Source organism: Myotis daubentonii, chromosome 13 (assembly GCF_963259705.1).
Source record: "Myotis daubentonii chromosome 13, mMyoDau2.1, whole genome shotgun sequence".
In the NCBI taxonomy this organism is placed as follows: domain Eukaryota; kingdom Metazoa; phylum Chordata; class Mammalia; order Chiroptera; family Vespertilionidae; genus Myotis; species Myotis daubentonii.
In genome coordinates, this window is record NC_081852.1 from 21,249,004 (window position 1) to 21,262,220 (window position 13,217).

The 13,217-nt window shown below is 56.5% G+C and overlaps 1 protein-coding gene across 1 annotated transcript in view; it reads right to left on the reverse strand.

The window, feature by feature from the left end:
* The window catches only part of LOC132214646 (cadherin-23-like), a 317,401-nt gene that overhangs the window by 82,065 nt on the left and 222,119 nt on the right, over nt 1-13,217 (reverse strand). The window lies entirely within an intron of this gene.

The window sequence follows — 13,217 nt, forward strand, 5'->3', positions numbered from 1 at the left end:
CCGCCTACGGTGGGAGACACAGCCCGAGTCTGGCCTGCTCGGAAAGGGATTCAACCTCTGCCACCTCCTGCGCAAAAGGGGGAATTACCCCCAAACAACCCCCCTTCAACCCGGGCAGGTGGCATGTGGTTTGTAACCAACCGGTCAGGAGCCTCTCCTGACCCAGGCTGCAGATGCCCAGCAGGTCCCCCTGTGCGTGTGTGTGTGTGTGTGTGTGTGCGTGCGCGTGTGGCACTGGGGCTGCAAAGGGAAGCACGCCTTTCTTCTTGGTTGCCCAGGGATGGTGGGGGGCTCCCTGGGAACCTGTTCCTGCTGAGAAGGGGGCAGCCAGGCAACCCCAAAGCCTGGAAATGAAGCCCAGGAGTTCATCCAGGAACAAGACCCTCCACAAAGCCTGGGAGGCCCAGGTTCTCAGCCTCAGGGGCTGTCCCACAGATGAGCAAGTACTTTTGCAGAATGAATGCTTGTTAGCATTTACCCATCAGTCTCTTAAGTCGCTTCCATTTAGAACTACAAATTAGCAAAACAAGGGCACTTCTTCACTGAACCTTTTCTGGGAGCCGGGAAGCAGGCCGGGGCCCTGCCACTGGTTCAGTGAGTTTAAAGGGGGAGGTGGAAGGGGAGCCTCTCCTGCCAACTTGGGGTCCAGGCAAGCAGCAGGGCCTCCAGAGCCCCAGCCTGGGGTGGCTCCCACAGCCTGTGCAGGCGACGCTCCCCTGGGCCTGTCGGCCTGTGCAGTTTCCAGTTGTCCCTGGCGTGGAAGCCACCCGTCAGGTGGAGGGGATCAATTAAATGCCCGAAGGGGCACTAATAGCCAAAGCTGGCGGAGTGTGACAGCTCTGAGCAGGTGACACCGCACCTCCCCCTCCCCTGGACCCAGCACCCGGAGGCCTGAGAGGGTGGGGGCAGGCCGAGCGGTGCCCCGGCAGGTAGAGCAACACCCTCTTGGGCCCCCTGCCCGGGCTCACTTACCAGGTTCTATCAGTGGGGGTCGGCCAGTCAAAGGATATGGAGCCAGAGGAGGAGCCAGAGAGGTATGGAGAGGAGGAAGGAACCAGAGAGAAAAGATGGTGAGATCCCAGGTCAGCGAAAAGGAGAGGGGCCAAGAGGGACCCCAGGAACACACCTGCTCCAGGAGAGCAGCCCCCTCTGCCCCTGAGGGGCCACAGCCTCGGGGGGTGCATGCTCACAGGTGCTGGGGAGGTCCACGCAGCCCCACATCCAGAGGAGGGGAGGGACACGAGGAAGAGGTACAAGGCCACAAAGGGGGAGGCAGACTGAGCTCCTGTCTCCCTGAGCTCAGAGTCCACACCCAGAGCGGCGGCAGGGCAGTGGGGGAGGCTGGAGAGGAAGGGCCAGGTTCCTATGTCCTGCTCCCAGGAGCCTGGACAAAACCCCTGTAGGAAATGACCCCACGCACTGTCGTGTTTTAAATGTCCTAACATGGAAAATGTTAGAGACACGGTAAGTACAGACATGGAGAACATTCACACCATTCAGAAGTGGCCAGGGACACAGCCATCTTCCTTTCCCCGTTGCCCCGGCCACGGAGAGCCTTCCCAAGGCCTCACCACACCCAGCCTGGGGTCTCCTTCCCAGGACACCGTGTGTTTGGACACAAACGGGAGCACGCTATGCACATTGCTCTATGTCGGGTTTTTTCTTTTTACTTAAGGCTATGTCTTGGAGGTAACTGCACAAATAGATGATGATGTTAACAACAACACGGCACGCATTCACTGGGCACTGACTTTGCCAGGCTCTGATCTGTGGTTACCGTGGAATGTCAGGAGCCCCTTGAGGCCACAGACCAGGCCTCAGGCACCGTACACACCCGTGAGAGCAGGCACGCAGTAGGTGCTGGGAGAGTGATGGGGCTTCAGCAGTCTTTCCTCACCCAGTCCTCTGTGCGTCCTCTTCCCGCAGGCCCCAGGGTGGAGACGAAAGAATGCTGGAGCTTGGAAACCTCTCCAGGGGAAACGAGGCTCAGAGACGTTGAAGGTGCCAACCAAGGCTGCACAGGGGCCTGTGGCACAGCGAGGATAAGCTCCAGGCTGAGGTGCCCTCGGGCCAAAAGAAGTGGAGTCGGGGCCTGATGTGGGCTCCTCCCAAACGCAGCTCCAGTGCAATAGGAGTTAGCAGAGCAAACTGAGCTGGTAACGCTGAGCACTTGGGGGAGAGACCGCCAGGGGGTGGCCCGGCGGGGCGGCTGCCCCGGAGCAGGGAGTTCTGAACTGGCTTCAGGAACGAACGAAAGGAAAATGGACTCAGAGAAGGGATGCCAGGTGCAGGAAGTGGTTTTGAGCACGGTCTTAGTCCTTAGGGTATATCAGAACCTCCTGGGGGCTTTGTTAAACTAGATTGTTGCCCTCCCCCAGGAAAACCGATTCAGTAGGTCTGGGTTGGGGCCTGTAAATTGCATTTCTAACAGGTCCCAGGTGATGCGGTTATGCAGCTGGTCTGAGACCACCTTTTGAGAACCACTGCCTAAGCACAGGCATGGAGCTGGGAGGGAACACAGTGGGGCCTTGTGTACGTAATGATGAGTACACAGGTGAGCTGATTTGCAAAGGGTCCGTGCAGGGAAGCTGGCCTGATTGCTGGGATCATGGGAGGCGTTGTGGGCCTCCCGAAGTCGCACCTCGGGTACCATCTTGAGGGCTTTCGCATCGCTTCCACAGGCAATGGGGAGTGCTCCATGCTCTCTAGAGCAGCGGAGGTCAAAGGAGGAAGGCGAGCTTGGCAGCCACGCGTGAGCCACACCAGGGCAGCCCTTCTCATCTGGCTGCATGACAGAGTTGCCAGCGGGCTCTGCAAAGAAACACGGAGCCCAAGGCCACTGTGTCACAGTCCCTCAGGGTGGAGCCCCGACAGCTGTTTTTTCCTACGCTCCCGAAGGCGCCACGTTGCACAGCCAGGGTTGGGAAGACAGGATACACAGGGAGGCAGAGGGGAGAGGCAGAGTGGAAGTTCTCCACCGGCCACACGTCAAAATCGCCTGGGGACTCTAAACTATCCCCATGTCTAGGCGGTACCTCAGACCAAGGAAATCAGACTGTGGGGTGGGAAGGGCAGAAAGCAACCAGACATCAGGATTTCGTAACCCTCTCCAGATTGTTCATTCTACTGTGCATCCCAGGAAGAGTGAGAGCTCCTAGGGCAGACCAGTGGTTCTGAGGGTGGTACCGGGATCCTTGGCATCAGCATCACCTAGGAATTGCCAGTAATGCAAATTTTGGGGCCACGCCCAGTTCTATTGAATTTGAAAGCCTAGCGAGGGGGCCCAGTGCTGGTGTTGTTGGTGGTAGTATTTTGTTAATCCTCTCCCGAGGATATTTTTCCATTGATATTTAAGGAGAGTGGAAGAGAAAGGGAAAGATAGAAATATCGCTGTGAGAGAAACACCTCAAGGTCCAGATCAGGGCCCAGGCCCGCGAGGACCCTGCAACCAAGGCACATGCCCTTGACCAGAATTAAACCCAGGACCCTTTGATCTGCAGACTGATGCTCTATCCACTGAGCCAAACTGGCTAGGGCCCCGGTGCTGTTTTAAGGAGCCCTCCATGTGTTCTGATACGCGCTCAAGTTTGAGAATCACCAGGATGGAGCAAGGCTGGGGGAGGAGCAAGGCTGAGAAGAGCAAAGAGGATCAGTCAGACAGATATGGTGGCTGAGCAGCTGGAGAGAGAAAGCTGAGTTAAAACCTTGGGGGTGGCAGGGGTGGGGGAGGTGGTAGTGCTGGAGCTGTGATCACGTGCACAGGCAGAGAGGGTGCTGAGCTAGTGTAGATTCCGCTTGTGCACCTGGCCAGGCCTGAGCGCTGGGTTTCCTGCCCCGTTGGGCTTCCCGGGAGGTCTCTCTCACTGGATGGGGTCTGCGCCCTTTCCTGGACCTGCCAGCAGTTCACCAGGCCTGACACTGCGGCTGCAGGACCCTCAAAGGGCTGGCCTGAGACCCCAGAGCCACTTTCTGGCTAAGTGCCCTCAAATGCTCAGCCTGCCTCGGCTAGAGGGTAACTTGTTCAAGCCGCACAGCTGCCATCAAAGGAGTGGACCTGCAGTCTAAGTTCTTAATCACCCTCTCCTGGCCTCTCCAGTGCCCCTCCCACTGCAAAGCGCGGCTCCACATCCCTAAGGAGAGCACTGTGGGCTCCCCGCCCCCACCCTGCACAGGGCACCTCTCCCAAGGTCAGGGAGCAAGGCTAACAGTAGGGAAGTGGGGCTGGTGGAGGGTCCAGCCCTATGGTCCCCAGCCTGGCTGGGCCTCCTCCCACCCTGGCCCTCCCTCACTGCCAAGCCCTGCAGGGGGCTGCTTGGTGGGGTGAGATGGGAGCGGGGGAGGCGGAGAGGCAGGAGGCCCTCTTGGAGCTGATGAGGGGCAATTTTGTTGGGAAGGGAGATAAAGAGGAACATCAAAAGGAGTCCCAGGGTGTGTGGAGAGGAACCCGGTGGATTAAATTCTCCTCCAGCTGGGAGCGCGATGAGAAGGCTGATAGCTGGCAGCTGCGGGTCCTGGAGCCGAGCAGCAGCGCCCACCCGCCCCTTATCAGGCTGGGGAGCCAGCGCCGCGGGGCTGTGAGGGTTTGGCTTTATTTACTTATCGGAGGGGAAAGGACACTCCTCGCCTCCGCTGGTCCCACCCCGTGCAGCAAGCCGTGCTTTGCTGTGGTGACTGAAGTCTTGCCACCCCCCATGGAGGGCAGCAGGACAGCCGGGCATTATCAGCTGCTGCCAGAAGGGGCTGGGTCCCTCCACTCCCCCAAACCTGGCTCCTCCTCCCCCCGGAAGTGGAGGGGTGGCCCTGAGAGCCGCCAGAGCAGGCACTCACTGCCCAGAGCGACCTCTTTGTCTCTGCAGTGACCGGCTCCGCGAATGGACCCAGTGTTGTTTCTCAACTATTTACTGAGAGGCTATTCTGGGCTGGGTCTTCCACAGGCATCGGCTCACTGACTGCTCACACCACCCTGAGGCCCAGAATGGGATTTACATTAAGGACGGCCCCTAAGGTTGGCCTCTGCGGGTGGGCGGGCGCGGGGAGTCCTGGGTTCTCTCTGATCCTGGCCTGATGCTCTCCGAGCAGCTCTCAGTCATTGCCTGTGGGCTCTGGGCACTGGCACTTCCCTCAGCAGGTGGCCTCGTCCCCCAAAGGGAGGTGCCCTGTGGAGGGGGGGGGAGCCCACAGTGCTCTCCTCCAGGATGTGCAGCCTGCAGCTGTCTCCTGCACCCCTCTGGCTCTCCCCACCCTGACACACCGCCCTGCTGACAGAGGCACCAGTTAGCCCCGCGGTAATGCTCTCTCTCCTGACTTTGGGTCAGGGTGGTAGCTGGTTGGTGACTCAGTGGTGTGAGGCAGTGGAGCGAGTGGTGGGAACAGGCCCCGCATCTTCCTAGCTGTGTGACCTTGGGCACCTCACTTTCCCTCCTGCAGCCTCAGTTCCCTCATCTGAGAAGTAGGGAGAGGGACATGCCGCAGGAGTAACAAGCAGGTCATCGCTTTCCCCGCCATGTTCTGAGAGCCTGGAATGCGTTCTTCCTTTGTACCCCAAATGCTAGGGAACCCTCACCTCACCCTATGATGTGCCTTTAGCTCCTTTTAACGGGAGAAGAAAGACCAGGGTCATGCAAATGCCAGGTGGACAAGGGAAGGCAGCAAGGGCCAAGGCGGTCTTTACATGGGGGCGGGCTGTGCAGTTGTGCATCAAGACGGAGATGGGCCGGGGACCTCCCGAGGTACCCACGGAGTGCTGTGGGCTGGTGGGGCACCCTTAGCCCAAGCTGGGAACAGGGCAGGGGGCCTGCAGTGCAGAGAAGGGCCCCAAAGTAGTGTCACCTTCACAGAAGCCCTGTCCAGAACTTAGGCCTGCCAGGGAGGAGCCCGTGACCAGTGATGCCAGGGTGCGAAGCCCTGAGCTTCAGTGCTGGCTGAAAGCACACGGGCTGACCCCAGATTTGGGCACTGCCCGTTTCCACGGTGTGGTTTTGCCCAAAGAATTTTACCTCCTTGAGCCTCAATTTCCTCATCTGCAAGATAAGGCAGAATAAGGGCTGCCCGACAGGGCAATTGTGGGTGAGCTGCAAAATCTCGGTAAAATGCCTGGGTCAGAGCACGTGCTCAATAAAGGAGAGTTATTGTTGTTCTAGAAGGGAGGGGGCGGAGGGGCTGATTTCTACACCTTGGCCAGGAATGAGAGCATGCGTGGGGATGAGGGGAGCCCCCCTCCTGGGCAGGGGCACTAGTTCTCCCTCCCGCCAGTGCTCTGCTGGTCTAATCCATGCTATTGACAGAGAAAATCAAAGCTACTGAAGATTCCTTATCACTCCTTTGTCTATCCTCTCACTCAATTAACCCCAATCAGACGTGCCCAAGTGAACCTTAGCAGAGGGCCGGCCTCTCCTCACCCCCCACCTCAAAGCTTGCAGCTTCTCCCTCCAGACCCCCACACCTAAGGGGGGCATGTTTCTCTGGCCCTGCCCGCCCCCCCCAGGGCAGCTTCCCATGCTCAGTGCACCAGGTGGCCCACTGTGAAGCTGGAGTCCAGGGGATGATGGGAAGGAGCCCTGTGGTGGTCACTGGCCCCTAACCCTGCCTCAACCCCCAAGTTTCAAGAGTCCAGGAGAACTGATGCTGGCACATCATGGGCAAGTCCTGGGTGAGGGACCACCGTCTGTCTTCTCCTATTCTCCCACCTCCTCCTGTTCCTGGGCATAGAATTCCAACTCCAGGACCTCGGGGCCCATGCCACTCGGTGGTAGCTCAGCCCTGCTCCTTCTCTGGTGCATTCCAGGCTTGTCCAGCCATCAGCGCCTCCGTTTCTCCACCTGGGAGTCGGCTACCTCTCAGGCCTGCACCAGGGCGAAGGGAAGAGCCCTCACTTCAGGCTCTTTCCCGCCTAAGGCCCTTCGCAAGCCCCTCTGTGCTTTGGGCCCTTGAGCAGCATGGGCCTAAGGTCTGGACCCCGTTTTCTCTGGATCTGCCGTGCCTCCCTGTGTGACTGGGCAAACCCTGTGTTCTCACTGGGCCTCAGTTTCCTGATCTACACATGGGACGTACGGACTGGGGGACTCTCTAAGAACCACTGATACCTGCTTCCCACTCCTCTGCCTCTCTGTGCCTTCTCTCTTACTCTTTTCATCTTTGCCTTTCCTTCAAGTCCTCTCCTCTCTTCCCTCTCTCCTCTCTTTCCTTCTTCTATCCCTCTTCTTCTTGCTCTTTTCCCTCTCACTATTCTCTTTTCCATTTCTCCATCTCTTCTTTACCATCTACCTCCATTATTTCTCTCTTCCTCTTGTTGCCCCCTCTCCTCCCCCCCCGCCCCCTCCCTGTGCCTGTCCCTCTCTGCCAGACCCCCTCCCCCTGCCCCTCCCTCTCTCCCAGGTTATCTGTTGGATTCCACACACGCCTGCACAGACGGGATCAATCCCAGGCTGCCTTGCCTTCAGCTTATCTCCGCTCCAAATGATTGATTTTCCCTCTTTAAGAGTAATTTGCTGGTGAATTCCATGTATTGCAAAAACCCTTGTGAAATCTAATTCAATCCGATTGGCATCTGGCACTTTGGGGAAAGAATACTAGAGAGCTGTCAATTTCATCACACGGTCGTGTGTATAGAGGGCGTGTCTAGAGAAGGGGTGCAAGGTGGGCAGGTGCTCTTCACCTGCACTTGCGCACCTCCCCTCCCCTCCCCCTCAGCCCCTCAGAAAGGATCTTGTCCGCTGGCCTGTCAGCCAGCCCCAGCTCTTCTGGGAAATGAATTATAAGGTGCATTGGGTACTTGCATTAAGGTAAACGAGGCTCAGGTGCTTTCAAATTCTATTTTCCCAATTCGCACCACAGTGCACTATGGGAAACTCACACTTCCCAAGCCCAGCTACCCCTGACCACCTGCCTCTCTCCTTGCCACTCTCCCCTTGCCTCCTCCCCATTTTCCAGGCTGAGTCCCAACTCCAGGGACCCAGCAAAGCCCATGTCGAAGGTGGTAGGTCAGCCCTGCTCTCTCTTTTCCACATTCCAGGCTTGTTTGGCTCAGAGCCTCCGTTTCTCTACTCTGGGAGCGGGCCACCTCTCAGGCCTGAATCAGACGATGGGGCACCAGCTGTCCCAGTTTGCCTGGGACTGAGAGGGTTCCCAGGACTTAGAACATACAGAGCTAAAACCTGGGCAGTCTCGGGCAAACCATGCGAGCTGGTCCCCAGCTCTACCAGCTGGGCCTGAGAGCCTAGTAGGGGTCAACTGGCACCACTGCCCAGGCCTGGAGGTCATGCACTTGGCGTGGTAAACAAGGGGTTCTAAGCATCTAGTTCCAACCACGCTACCCCGGGTCCTACAGGTGCTCCCCAAAGGCTGAGCTGACCTCCGGGGCACAGGGCCCCGTGCAGCTCACACACAGGCCTAGTCCTGACCAGAGAGGGCAGGTGCACAACTGACCAGCGGCTCTTGCTCAGCCCTGGTGGCCATTGCTCTGGGTGGGTCCTGGCTGGGGAGGGGTTAGTTGCTACCTGAGTACACCGGGTACGGCAAAGCTAACTGTACCACCCCCAGAGTTGGAACCAGCCACTGTGACCCCATTTCTCTGCCCCAAGTGAACAGCTATTTGTGGGAGGAGTCGATCTTTGGGCTGCTCTGGCCCAGTGGGTATTGCCTGAAACAAAGTGGCGTTAGGGGGACTGGCCAGGAGGGCTGGGCTCCCCTTAACAGTGTCTGTGGGCGTGGCCAAAGGCCAGTTTTATGTGGAGGGCCTGGGTTACAGGGACCTTGCCAGGCCCACACACACAGGGTGCTGTCACAGTCACCTGGTCTGGTAATCCACGCAGAGGACAGAGGGGGCCACGTAGGATTTATGAGGCTTGAGCTCTTCATTCCAGGACAACATGTTCCACTCCCCCCAGATCCCAAGGAAGTGAGGCCACGCCCCCTCTGCCTTCCCTTTCTCCCTCCTGCACGTGCCCCTATTTGCAAGGCACCTACCCCAAGTGGAAAGCCTAGCAATTCCTTCCTCGTGGACCCGCTTGGTAACCCAGGCGCATCCCCCAACACAGGTGGCCGCTTTTCTGATGGTGAAGGTCTGACATTCTGACCAGCATTCTGATCGACGTGGTCCTTACCCCCATACCTGGCTTCAACCCCCTCCTTCACTCTGCTGTCAAACTCCACCCTGGAGTTTGGGCTGGGGTTGGGAGGGGGCTAAAGTGGGGTATAAGTGTTCTCAGTGGTGCAGGGAGGAGAGTCCAATTTGCAGGAAAATGGTTGTGCATCCCAGGCTGCTCCAAGCCCAGAATTGTCCCTCCGTCTCTCTGGGGTCCCTTCTGTCTGGGGAGGAACACCTGATCTGAGGGACAGGGCCTTGCGGGAGGAGTCTCGATGGCTGGCTGAGGGGCACCCAAGCTGTGCCTTCTGCCCAGGACCTCTAGGGGCTTCTGACAGGAGCAGGGAGGGGCTGGTGCAGAGCTAGGAGCTGGGCCTTGCATGCGGCAGCTGCCTGGCTCTGTCTACTTACCATGCTAAAACTATTTCCCTGTTCCCACAGAGAGAGAAATGTGTGGCCAGGCAAAGAAATCTAACCGCTTTATGGAAATCAGGAGGGGGACACTGCCTGCTGCTAATCCCACCACTTTGTATTCTGCTGCCTCTCCACCAGCCAATCCATCTTCCCGCGCCTCTGCGTGGCAGGGGGCTGCGAGGCTGGAGCGGCACGAGGGGAGGAGAGAACCGGAGCTGACGTGCTTCTGTGACCTCAGGTAAACTATCTGCTCTCTGGGCTGCCTTTCAAATGAGGGCTCCACGGCCTTCAGGAGGCCTGGAGGATAGAGATCATGACCACTTAGAGGCCATGAACCTGGAGTCCTGCGGTCCTGGGAGCCAGAAGAAAGTGGGCAATTTCATCTCCCTTCCCTTCCTAGCCTTCCGCCAGGTGAAGCGGCCCCGACTCAGGTCCCCTTCCCTGTGGACAAAGACACCACACGTGCCCTAAGAAATGGGTCCTGGGCAGAGTCAGGGTGCTGGGCCCCAGGCAGATGGATGACTATGCCTGGAGGCAGCCCCACATGTCACTCAGCCACCACTGGGCATCCCAGAGTCAAACTCAGGCACAGCTGCCCAGGCCTGCAGAGAGTCCCTCCTGCTGGATAAAGTCCACGCCTCTCAGGTACACATGCATTCGCTAAACAATAACTATAGTTAAATGGACAGAGGCATAAATGAACGAGCTACATGAGTGTATCTGTGAATGTGTGGGTGTGAGAAAAATCAGAGAGAAGACAGAGATAGGAGGAAATGCAGAAAGGGGGGCAAGAGAGATAATTGGATTCTAAGAGAAACTAATAGAGACAAATCAGAGAGAAGATAGAGATAGAGATAGAGAGATAGAGAGATAGAGAGAGAGAGAGAGAGAGAGAGAGAGAGTAGGGCACCCAGCTAAGGAACTAATATGAGGTAAAGATGAAACCAGCAAGGCCTGGCCACTGCCCAGCAGAGTGATGGCAGATGTTGGCAGTTCCCATCTTCCTGTCCTCCTTCTAGCCTGCCACTCCCATCTCTGGGATCCAAACTCTAGCCTCATTCCAACCACTGACTTTCCCACCTACCCCACATGCAGCCCTGACCATTCTTTTTGTCTGCTATTACCCTTGGTCACTGTCTTTATGATTAACCAACCCAAAGCACAGCAGCGAGGATATCATTCGTGCTCAAGAACCATCAATGGCTCCCAATTGCCTGCTGAATGAGATTCAGACTCATCTGGCATTCCAGGCCCTCCAGCCTCCCTCGTTGGCTGTACAGCAGGGTGTGTACCGCATACTTGCACAATTGAATGACAGGGAGAGAAGGGTGGCGCTGGGTCTACAAGTCCACCCAGTGCTGCTGTTTATGCTGGAACCTGTCACTTCACCTTCGGGTGGGAAATGGCGGGAGTGGAAGGTTGGGCGAGGGGAGAGGCCTTCAATAATTGGTAATTTTTATAATTAACATGCAGTGAAATAGACATTTTGGGGGTATACAGTTCTATGAATTTAACAGATGGATGGATTTGTGTTGCCCTCATTACAACCAGGATACAGAACAGCCCCTTAACCCCAAGAACTCTGCGATGCTCTCCCTCTACAATTTCCTCTGCTCCCCAAACTCCTGCTCACCACCGATCGGTCCTCCATCACTAGTTTTGTCTTTGGAGAGTGTCATGGAATCATGCAGGATGCAGCCTTTGAGACCAGCTGCTTCACCCGCACGATGCCTTGGAGAGCCCCTGATTCTCACTTCACCCTAGCGGTCTGCTTATCCAAGCACAGTCCCATCCCTATGGGCATAGGACCGAGTTACTGCAGCTGCATGGGCCACAGAGCTTGGGGGAGCCCTGCCTCCCTCTCAGGGCTGAGCTGTGGGTGTGCCAGGGGAGGGCATTAAGGCAGGTGGGAGAAGAGGGTCAAGTGGATTAAAAAAAAAAAGCCTGGTCAGCCTGCTCTGTAAATCTTAGAGGATTTGGACATTCCCTAATGAGGGCAATTAAGAGTCATTATGCTGAAAACAGAAACGTAATCACAGATTCACATGCTAATTGACAACTAGGGCTGGAAGTTAGGGCAGGCTTGCCTTCTCCCTCATCTGAGTCCTGCTCGGGGCTCCCACTGCCTCCATCCTCCTCCGGCCGCCTAGTGCTCCCTCTTAGTCCTCTCCTACGTCAGGGGCAGCTCCTTCTCAGTGCCTTTACTGGCTCATCCTCATCTCCCCTAACACTGGGGATCCCAGGGCTGCTCAGCCCCAGCGCTGCTCTCTGCTCCACCCACAACCCACTGCAGTGAGCCGAGCTAGACCTGTGACTTTATTATTTTTAAATTTTGTTAATCCTCACCCGAGGATATTTTCCCATTGATTCTTAGAAAGAGTGGAAGGAAAGGAGGGAGACACACAGAGAGAAATATCGATGGGCTGCCTCTCACACACACCCTGGCCTGGGGCCAGGGATGGAGCTTGCAACTGAAGTGCATGCCCTTGACCAGAATCAAACCTGGGACCCTTCGGTCTGAGGGCTGACACTCCATCCACGGAGCCAAACCGGCTAAGACGTAGCCCTGTGGCTTCATATACAATCCAGATGCTGGCCTGGCGACGCTTACATTCCCATCTCCAGCCAGAGCCACAGAGGGGTGGCTGGAGCCTGCTTGGCTCGTGGAGGCTCCTGTTAGATTTCCAGAATCTGGGAGAGCCAGTGAGGTCACATTGGCAGCTGGAGCTGGGCTGTGGTAGGAGCATCTACACCATAGAAATCCACAAAAGCTACCAATGAGGAGCCCCTCCCCCACCCCAGAGTTGCCTAGTGCAGTGGTCGGGAAACTGTGGCCCCTTGAGTGTGGCTCTTCCACAAAATACCACGTGCGGACGCGCACGTACAGTGCAGTTGAAACTTCATGGCCACACTCAAGCGGCCAAAGAGCTGCATGTGGCTTGTGAGCTGCAGTTTGCTGATCACTGGCCTAGTGGATCCTTACCAGCACACCCCTCTGCCTTCTCAGCACTTCCATGGGGTGTCTGACAGCATGTCACACATAATATGCTGAAAGCGAACCACGAATTCCACCTTCCCCTCCAAACCTACTGCTTCTCCATCTCAGGAAGTAAGAACTCCATGTTTCTACCTGCTCAGGTCAAACACCTTGTGTTGTCATTCTTACCTCCTTCCTACGCCAGCCCACACACACATCAGCAGATCCTACTACCTCTCCCTTCAAACCTGCCCAGGAGCTGACCACTGCACCCTCCACAGCGCCTCCAATCACCGTCCTCCCCTCCCAGTCACCGCCCTGCCCTGTGCTGTCTATTCACTCTGGGCAGCCAGAGTGTTCTTGTAAAAAATTTGTTAGTTAAAGATGAAATTCACTGTTTTAACATCAAAAGCATACAAATTCAGGGGTTTTCAGTATATTCATGATATTGCAATTACCACCTTTATCCGATCCCCAAACCTTTTCATCTCTCCGAAAGGAATCCCCACACCCATGAGTGCTCACGCCTCATCCGCCTCCCCTGGTCCCTACAATCACTCACCTGACTCCTTTCTGTGAATGTGCCTTTTCTGGACATTTCACACAAATAAAATTATACATGATGTGGCCTCTTGAGTCTGGCTTCTCTTACCGCACACAGTGTCTTCCAGGCTCACCCATGTGGTAGTATCTGTCAGTACTTCATTACCATAATCAATATAATAAAAACCTAAGCGACCATTA